Genomic DNA, 9,992 nt, shown 5'->3' with positions numbered 1-9,992 from the left:
CCGGAGAGGACACACTTCGGATCGGTGCTGGAGGAGTCCATCTGGGAGTCGGGATGGCAGGCGGAATACTCCTCGGCCACCCCAGGTGAGTAGGCACAAGACTCACCCAGAGCTCCCTGTTGGTCACATGTTTTTTTTTTTTTTTTTTCCTGCGTTTTTCCCCTCTCTTCAGCACGCGCCGCGCATGTCTCCCTGGTGCGCAGGGTGCTTGGGCGACTGCTGGAGCATGACCTATACGTCAAGGCTGAGAAATGTGTGTTCTCCAAACCAGCCGTTTCCTTCCTGGGATATCGTATTTCCACCTCGGGGGTGGTGATGGAGTGTGACCGCGTTAACGCCGTGCGTAATTGGCCGACTCCGACCACGGTAAAGGAGGTGCAGCGGTTTTTAGGGTTTGCCAATTACTACCGGAGGTTTATCCGGGGTTTTGGTCAAGTGGCGGCGCCCATTACCTCACTGCTGAAGGGGGGGCCGGTGCGTCTGCGGTGGTCGGCCGAGGCAGATGGAGCCTTCAACCAGTTGAAGGTAAGGTTTACTGAGGCTCCCGTATTGGCGCATCCGGACCCTTCGTTAGCGTTCATAGTGGAGGTGGATGCGTCCAAGGCTGGTGTTGGAGCCGTGCTATCACAGCGCTCGGGCACGCCACCGAAGCTCCGTCCCTGTGCTTTCTTTCCTAAGAAGCTGGGTCCGGCGGAGCGGAACTATGATGTGGGGGACCGGGAGTTGCTAGCTATGGTAAAAGCCCTGAAGGTGTGGAGACACTGGCTTGAGGGGGCTAAATACCCTTTTCTCATCTGGACTGACCACCGCAATCTGGAGTATATCCGAGAGGCGAAGAGACTGAATCCGCGTCAGGCTAGGTGGGCCATGTGTTTTACTCGCTTTCGATTTACAATCTCTTACCGACCAGGTTCCCTCAACACTAAGGCCGACGCTCTGTCTCGTCTTTATGACACGGATGACCGGCCCATCGATCCGACTCCCATCCTTCCAGCCTCTTGTCTGGTGGCCCCGGTGGTATGGGAGGTGGACGCGGACATCGAGCGGGCGTTAAGGGTAGAACCTGTGCCGTCCCAGTGTCCGACTGGCCTGAGGTACGTACCGCTTGGTGTTCGTGATCGATTGATTCCGTGGGCTCACACACTACCTTCTTCGGGTCATCCGGGGATTGAGAGGACATTGCGGGGTCTTAGGGGGAAATACTGGTGGCCCACCTTGGCTAAGGACGTGAGATCCTATGTCTCTTCCTGCTCGGTATGCGCACAGAGTAAGGCTCCTAGGCACCTGCCGAGAGGGAAGTTACAACCCCTCCCGGTTCCACAACGGCCATGGTCTCATCTATCGGTAGATTTTCTGACTGATCTTCCCCCTTCACAGGGGAACACTACCGTTCTGGTAGTTTTTCTAAGTCCTGTCGTCTCCTTCCATTGCCTGGTCTTCCTTACGGCCCTACAGACTGCGGAGGCTCTATTTACCCACGTCTTCTGGCACTACGGGGTGCCGGAGGACATCGTATCTGATCGAGGTCCCCAGTTCACGTCCCGGGTGTGGAGGGCGTTTATGGAGCGTCTGGGGGTCTCGGTCAGCCTTACCTCTGGGTATCACCCCGAAAGTAATGGGCAGGTGGAAAGAGTGAACCAGGAGGTGGGTAGGTTTCTGAGGTCGTATTGCCAGGACCGGCCAGGAGAATGGGCGAGGTACGTCCCGTGGGCAGAGTTGGCCCAGAACTCGCTCCGCCACTCCTCTACTGACATGTCGCCATTTGAATGCGTACTGGGGTACCAGCCGGTCCTGGCTCCGTGGCATCAGAGCCAGACCGAAGCTGCCCGCCAGACCGGAGACCTGGCGGGCAGTCCAGGACTCTCTCAGGAAGGCCAGTGAACGGCAGAAGAAGAGCGCTGACCGCCACCGCAGTGAGGCCCCTGTGTTCGCACCAGGGGACAGGGTCTGGCTCTCGACCCGAAAACTGCCCCTCCGCCTGCCCTGCCGGAAGCTGGGGCCGCAGTGTGTGGGGCCATTTAAAGTCCTGAGGAGGATAAACGAGGTGTGTTATAGATTGCAACTCCCTTCTTACTATCGTATTAACCCCTCGTTTCATGTGTCTCTCCTCAGGCCGGTGGTAGCTGGTCCCCTTCAGGAAGGTGAGGTGCCGGAGGTCCCTCCGGCCCCTCTGGATATCGAGGGGTCCCCGGCGTACACAGTACGAGCGATTCTGGACTCGAGACGCCGGGTGAGGGGCCTGCAGTACCTCGTTGACTGGGAGGAGAGGTGCTGGGTACCGGGGAGAGACATTTTAGATCCTTCCCTCTTGGTTGATTTCCACCGTCGCCACCCGGATTGTCCTGCGCCTCGCCCTCCGGGTCGTCCTCGAGGCCGGGGTCGGCGCGCTGCGGGAGCCGCGCGTCAGAGGGGGGGTACTGTCACGAGTCCCGCCGAAGATGGTGCCTCTTCCTGTTCGTGCGGCGCTCGGCGGTCGTCGTCACCGGCCTACTAGCTGCCATCGATTTCTTTTATTTTTGTTTCTGTTAGTTTGGGCTGATTGGGTGCACCTGTTTTGAGTTTAGTTTTGTGGGTTGGTTATTTAAGGGAAGTAAGCCCGCTGGGTTTTGTGCGGGCTTGTTATTCTGTTGTATGGTGGTGATTTTCCTATGTAGTGGATTTCAGTCTTTTTATGTTGGACTGTATTTTTGACGCGCCCTGTGTTGTGTGGCGTAGCCTTCTCATTAGAGTATTTCTGGGTGAAATAAATATTTCCACTTGCAAAGGAACTACCCTGCTCTCTGCACTTGACTCCTTCATTTCACCATTGAAGTTTGTAACAGGCAGGAGATGTTTTGAAACAATTACTGCTTCGCATACAAGCCAGTGAATTCTATGCGCTACAGCTGGATGAGTCAACAGACGTGGCGGCCTGGCACAGCTCCTGGTATATGTCCGTTACGTTTATGGGTGATCAATTAAGGAAGACATCCTCTTCTGCAAACAACTGGAAACCAGGACAACTGGAGAGGAAATGTTTAAAGTACTGGACAGCTTTGTGACATCAAATGGACTTTGGTGGTCAAGATGTGTTGGTATCTGTACTGATGGCACAAACGCCATGACAGGGAGACATGGTAACGCACGTGCAAGCAGTTGCTCCCGACACCACTTGGGTACACTGCAGCATCCACTGAGGGCTCTTGCTGCCAAATAGATGCCTGACAGCTTGAAAGACGTTTTGAACACTCCGCTGACAATGGTTCACTTTGTTAAAGCAAGGCCCCTGAACTCTTGTGTATTTTCTGCACTATGCAATGATATGGGCAGCGACCATGTAACGCTTTTACAACATACAGAAGTGCGCTGGTTGTCAAGGGGCAAAGCATTTACAATTTTTTTTTAAATTGAGAGACAAGCTTAAAGTTTTCTTTACTGACCATCATTTTCACTTGTCTGACCACTTGCATGATGACTAGTTTCTCACACGGCTGGGTGATGTTTTTTCTCACCTGAATGATCTGAATCTAGGATTACAGGGACTCTCCGCAACTATATTCAATGTACGGGCCAAAGTTGAGGCTATGATTAAGAAGTTGGAGCTCTTCTCTGTCTGCATTAAGAAGGACAACACACAGGTCTTTCCATCATTGTATGATTTTTTTGTGTGCAAATGAACTCAAGCTTACGGACAATGTCAAATGTGATATAGCGAAGCACCTGAGTGAGTTGGGTGCGCAATTACGCAGGTACTTTCCCAAAACGGATGACACAAACAACTGGATTCGTTATCCCTTTCATGCCCTGCCTCCAGTCCACTTACCGATATCTGAACAAGAGAGCCTCATTGAAATTGCAACAAGCGGTTCTGTGAAAATTTTATTTAATCAGAAGCTACTGCCAGATTTTTGGATTGGGCTGTGTAACGGATGTGAAATGGCTAGCTAGTTAGCGGTGGTGCGCGCTAATAGCGTTTCAATCGGTGACGTCACTTGCTCTGAGACCTTGAAGTAGTGGTTCCCCTTGCTCTGCAAGGGCCGCGGCTTTTGTGGAGCGATGGGTAACGATGCTTCGTGGGTGACTGTTGTTGATGTGTGCAGAGGGTCCCTGGTTCGCGCCCGGGTCGGGGCGAGGTGACGGACTAAAGTTAAACTGTTACAGCTGCGCTCAGAGTATCCTGCCTTGGCAAATTGCGCTGTTAAAACACTGATGCCCTTTGCAAACAGGTACCTATGTGAGAGTGAATTCTCCACCCTCACTAGCATGAAAACTAAATACAGGCACAAACTGTGTGGAAAATGATTTAAGACTGAGACTCTCTCCAATACAACCCAACATTGCAAGTTATGTGCATCCTTTCAAGCAAACCCTTCTCATTAACCTGTGGTGAGTTATTCATAATTTACAATTAACAAATAACGTTTTATATGTAAGATGGCTAAATAAAGAGCAAAATTATTGATTATTATATTATTATTTGTGCCCTGGTCCTATAAGAGCTCTTTGTCACTTCAAACGAGCCGGGCTGTGACAAAAACTCACACTCATTCTTATGTTTAATAAATGTATCGTATAGTGTGTGTGTGGCAGGCTTACAATGATGGCAAAAAACATTTGAGAGTGCGCTGACCCTGGTGCTAGAGGGGGTACGCAGCTGGAGGTTGAATGTTTGAAGGGGTACGGGACTATCAAAGTTTGGGAACCACTGATCTAGGTTAAGTTTTGTGGTGATCCGTGTATGGTTAAGGTAAGGCTTTAGGAGACTGAGCTGATCATAGACCTGTGCATATCCTGACATCTTTGATATTGTGGTATGAGATAAATCGGTCAACTGACGAAACGCGCACACACACACCACACAGAGGAACGGCCCACATTCAGTTAAAAGCAGCTAGTCTCTGAACTACAAATGATTGCACATAGAAGCAAATATGTCCACGTTTCTTGATATTTATCAAACAGACCGTGCTCAGTGATCAGACTCAATTCACACAGTAGGTAAGGAAGCAAACCAGTCCCGTTTTTTTATGTCACAAGTAGTATGTGGTACATTTCACAACTCTTAGTACAAAACTCCAAACTAGTCACACTTGTAAGACAGTCTTTTATTCAAAACATGTCATTGTGCATTCATTTGGATTTTAAACATCTCTCACCACATAACCCTTGATTCAAAATATATTTATAGTGAAATGTAAATGAGAACATGGCTTTAATCACCAAAACACAATATAAGGATATATTTTCAATTGAGTCGTTTTAACTACCAGTTAATCCAATAGCAAACAATGCAAGATACTCGTTTCAAATCACCCTTAGAAGAAGTGATGAAAGTAATATGCTCCACTACTGTAAATTACACAGTTCACATTAGGCAATACACTTACATTACCCAACAAAATTGACAGAACATCTATAATTTCCATAATATCTATCAAAGGTGTGATCAATGAATCATGAATACAATTTTTTTTCTACTTTTCAGATATAATTGCAACATAGATGTACTGTCTGTAATCAAATGTCACAAAATTCAATGCAACAAATGAAAGGAATGAAAATAAAACATAACGTTTAGCACACATTAATTTGCATGCAAGTGTTTCTTGAGCATTTGGCCATCAATTCTCATCCACATCACGGTGAATGTCCTCATTGTTCACGCACCGTGGGAAAAACATCTTGGCATGGCGAATCCAAGCTTGACATTGGTCTGCATTGATGTTGTCGTATGACTCATCCTTGGCCAGAAGGAGGGTGGCATGTTCATGGGGATGGCGATCATACACCTTCCACCTCCATGCTGAACATTTTTATTCAATAGCTTTGAAGAAAGGAGAGTATGTGGGCAGGTATAGGGTCACGAATCGGGGATGGGCCTGAAACCGTGCCTGAACCAACTCTGCATGGTGGAACCTGACATTGTCCCACACAATGACATAGGGGACCCTTTCACCTTGACAGGCCTGCTCATTTTAATTGGGAAACACAATGAGGTGTGCAGCGTTGCAGTCTCCAAGAAATGGCCTAGATCCTACCACACCATCTTCAGAGATAGCTGTTCACATGGAGATGTTTCCCCCACGTTATCCAGGCACTTGGGCGGTCGCCCATTGGCTGATGATGCTCTGCCCACGATGCTGAGTTTGAAGCCTGCTTCACTCACAAAGATATACTTGTGATGGTTCACAACAACATCAATCACCCTCTTTTTACAGTATAGTTCCAATATGATATTGTGAAGTAGCATGTGCATCAAATAGTAACGGCAATACAGTATATATTGCTGTACCTGAACATACTCGGCCCGCAGTTGTTTCACCCGGTCGTTGTTTCTTTTAAAAGGCACCAGGTAAATGTGTTTCATAGATACCTGGTGCCTCTTCAAAAGACAGGCGATTGTTGGTAGGTTGATGGATGCCACATTGGCAAAGATGTCATCGTTCTCCATCAATCAATCAGTCAAATGTATTTATGAAACCCTTTTTACATCAGCCGATGTCACAAAGTGCTATACAGAAACCAAGCCTAAAACCCCAAACAGCAAGTAATGCAGATGTAGAAGCACGGTGGCTAGGAAAAACTCCCTAGAAAGGCAGGAACTTAGGAAGAAACCTAGAGAGGAAGCATGCTCTGAGGGGTGGCCAGTCCTCTTCTGGTTGTGCCGGGTGGAGATTATAACTGTCACGCCATGATCTGTTTCACCTGTTCCTGTGATTGTCTCCACCCCCTCCAGGTGTCGCTTATTTTCCCCAGTGTATTTATCCCTGTGTTTCCTGTCTCTCTGTGCCAGTTTGTCTTGTATGTTAGTCAAGTCAACCCGTGTGGTTTTTCCCATAATCCTTTTGCTATTCTCTTTTTGTTAGTCTTCCTGGTTTTGACCCCTGCCTGACTCTGGACTACTTTCCCGCCTGCCTGATCATCCTGCCTGTCCTGACCTTCGGTACCTTTTGGACTCTGAACTGGTTTTGACCTTTTTGCCTGTCCACGACCATTCTCTCTCCTTACCCCTTTGGATTAATAAATATTGTAAGACTCCAACCATCTGCCTCCTGTGTCTGCATTTGGGTCTCGCCTTGTGTCATGATAACAGTACATGGCCAAGATGTTCAAATGTTCATAGATGACCAGCAATGGCCTGCTTCATTTCGGACAGCTGTATGTCATTCCTGGGCCTCACCATTTCCACCCCTGCCCACTCCTGTTGGTCGGTCAACACACGGCTGCATGCATTTACAATATGTAATTTACTGTAAATGTAATGGTAAAGCATAGTGCATGTCCTGCAGAGTTACCGGTTATCTTGGCGAAATGTTCTAATGATCGTATTGACAGTTGATATCTTCAGATTTGGGTGAACTAATCTGGTAGCCTCTGCCATGGTAAGGCCTCTGTTTACTACACGGTCAACAATTTTGGCACAGACTTCATTAGACACAACAGTTCCCTGCTGTCTGCCTCCCCCGCTCTGATGTCCACCTATTTGACGGGGCCCATGCCCACCTCTTTGACCTCTTTGACGGGGTCCATGCCCACCTCTTTGAACTCTTTGACGGGGCCTATGCCCACCTCTTTGAACTCTTTGACTGGGCCCATGCCCACCTCTTTGAACTCTTTGATGGGGCCCATGCCCACCTCTTTGAACTCTTTGACTGGGCCCATGCCCACCTCTTTGAACTCTTTGACGGGGCCCATGCCCACCTCTTTGAACTCTTTGACGGGGCCCATGCCCACCTCTTTGAACTCTTTGACGGGGCCCATGCCCACCTCTTTGAACTTTTTGACGGGGCCCATGCCCACCTCTTTGACCTCTTTAACGGGGCCCATGCCCACCTCTTTGAACTCTTTGACGGGGCCCATGCCCACCTCTTTGACCTCTTTGACGGGGCCCATGCCCACCTCTGAACTCTTTGACGGGGCCCATGCCCACCTCTTTGACGGGCCTCTTGTCCACTTCATCTCCCTTGCTGTCTATCCTGCTCCATGATGAAAGAAATTGCAAGTGTTCACACACTGCCCTTTATTGACGACCAATTATGTTAACCACTATGTGAAATCAATTAGCAATAACCTGTAGTTACTATGCATGGTTATCATGTACCATATATGTCATTTAGATGATTATACTTTACAAACACACATTTTATTTATATTTCTCCAAATCCATATATAGTAGAGAACCCAGTTTAAAATCTATAGGTTTACCAAACGGTTAAGTGATTAACCGTTAAGCACAGTTGGATTAAGTGATGGTCAAATGTATTTAAACAAATGACAAGAGAATCATATGAAAAGTATTGTGAGCATTGCATTGTGAAAGGCAATTACTTTAATTGAAAGGTATTTCTAGATTAAACACTGATAAGGTTTGGTGAAAAAGTTACTGTGTGATTTTCTGTGTTGTACTTAGTCAATTGAAAATGTGCTTAAAGTTTTGAAAAAACAGCTTTTTTGATTATCTGTTTTGATTTTTGTACTAAGAGTTGTGACATTTGACCACATACTTGTGAAAATAGTAACAAAGCGATAAACAACTGTAGTAACTCAACATCAGCAAGTTGTTTTTCAAATCAAATCAAATTGTATTTGTCACATGCTGAATACAACAGATGTAGACCTTACCGTGAAATGCTTACTTACAAGTCCTTAATCAACAATGCAGTTCAATAAATAGAGTTGAGATAATATTTACTGAATAAAAAATACAATAAAAAGTAACATAAAAATAACAATAACGTGGCTATATACAGGGGGTACCGGGGCAATGTGCGGGGGTACAGGTTAGTCGAGGTAATTTGTACATGAAGGTAGGGGTAAAATGACTATGCATAGATAACAGACAGCGAGTAGCAGCAGCAGCATGCCCATGCCAGCAGCAGCATGCCAGCAGCAGCAAACCACCCTGCATCCCACTGCTGGCTTTTTTCTGAAGCTAAGCAGGGTTGGTCCTAGATGGGAGACCAGAGGCTGCTGGAAGTGGTGTTGGAGGGCCAGTAGGAGGCACCCTTTCCTCTGGTCTAAAAAATATATATAAATATCCCAGGGCAGATTGGGGACATTGCCCTGTGTAGGGTGCTGTCTTTAGGAATGGAAGTTAAATGGGTGTCCTGGCTCTCTGTGGTCACTAAAGATCCCATGGCACTTGTTGTAAGAGTAGGGGTGTTAACCCTGGTGTCCTAGCTAAATTCCCAATCTGGCCCTCATACCCTCACAGTCACCTAATCATCCCCAGGTTACAATTGTCTCATTCATCCCTGTAACTATTCCCCGGGTTGTTGCTGAAAATGAGAATGTGTTCTCAGTCAACTTACCTGGTTAAATAAGTAAAAAGCAGTGTAAAAACAAAGGGGTGGGGGGGTGTCAATGTATATAGTCTGGGTTGCCATTTGACTAATTGTTCAGCAGTCTTTTTGCTTGCGGGTAGAAGCTGTTAAGGAGCCTTTCGGACCTAGATTTGATGCTTCTTTCTGCTACCGCTTGCCGTGCGGTTGCAGAAAGAACACTTGGGTGACTGGAGTCAATTTTTTGGACCTTCCTCTGACAAAGCCTGGTATATAGGGCCTGGATGGCAGGAAGCTTGGCCCCAGTGATGTACTGGGCCATATGCACTACCGTCTGTAGCGCCTTATGGTCAGATGCCGAGCAGATGCCATGCCAGGCTGTGATGCAACCGGTCAGGATGCTCTCAATGGTGTAGCTGTAGAACATTTTGAGGATCTGAGGACCCATGACAAATCTTTTTAGTCTCATGAGGGGGGAAAGGTGTTGTCGTGCCCTCTTCACGACTGTCTTGGTGTGTTTGGACCATGATAGTTTGTTGGTGATGTGGACACCAAGGCGCTTGAAACTATATATTCAATACATATTGTATGTGTGAGTGCTATTGCATTCTTATACGTTTCATTTCAAACAATTGTTTTAACATTTAATAGACGGGTTGGGTGTTCACCAACAAAACCGATGTGTGCGCAACTTCGAGGCAAAACAGACAGGTTTGGCTTACAATCAAAGGA

This window comes from Salvelinus alpinus, chromosome 11, assembly GCF_045679555.1.
Source record: "Salvelinus alpinus chromosome 11, SLU_Salpinus.1, whole genome shotgun sequence".
NCBI lineage: Eukaryota > Metazoa > Chordata > Actinopteri > Salmoniformes > Salmonidae > Salvelinus > Salvelinus alpinus.
This window is presented reverse-complemented; position numbering follows the sequence as displayed.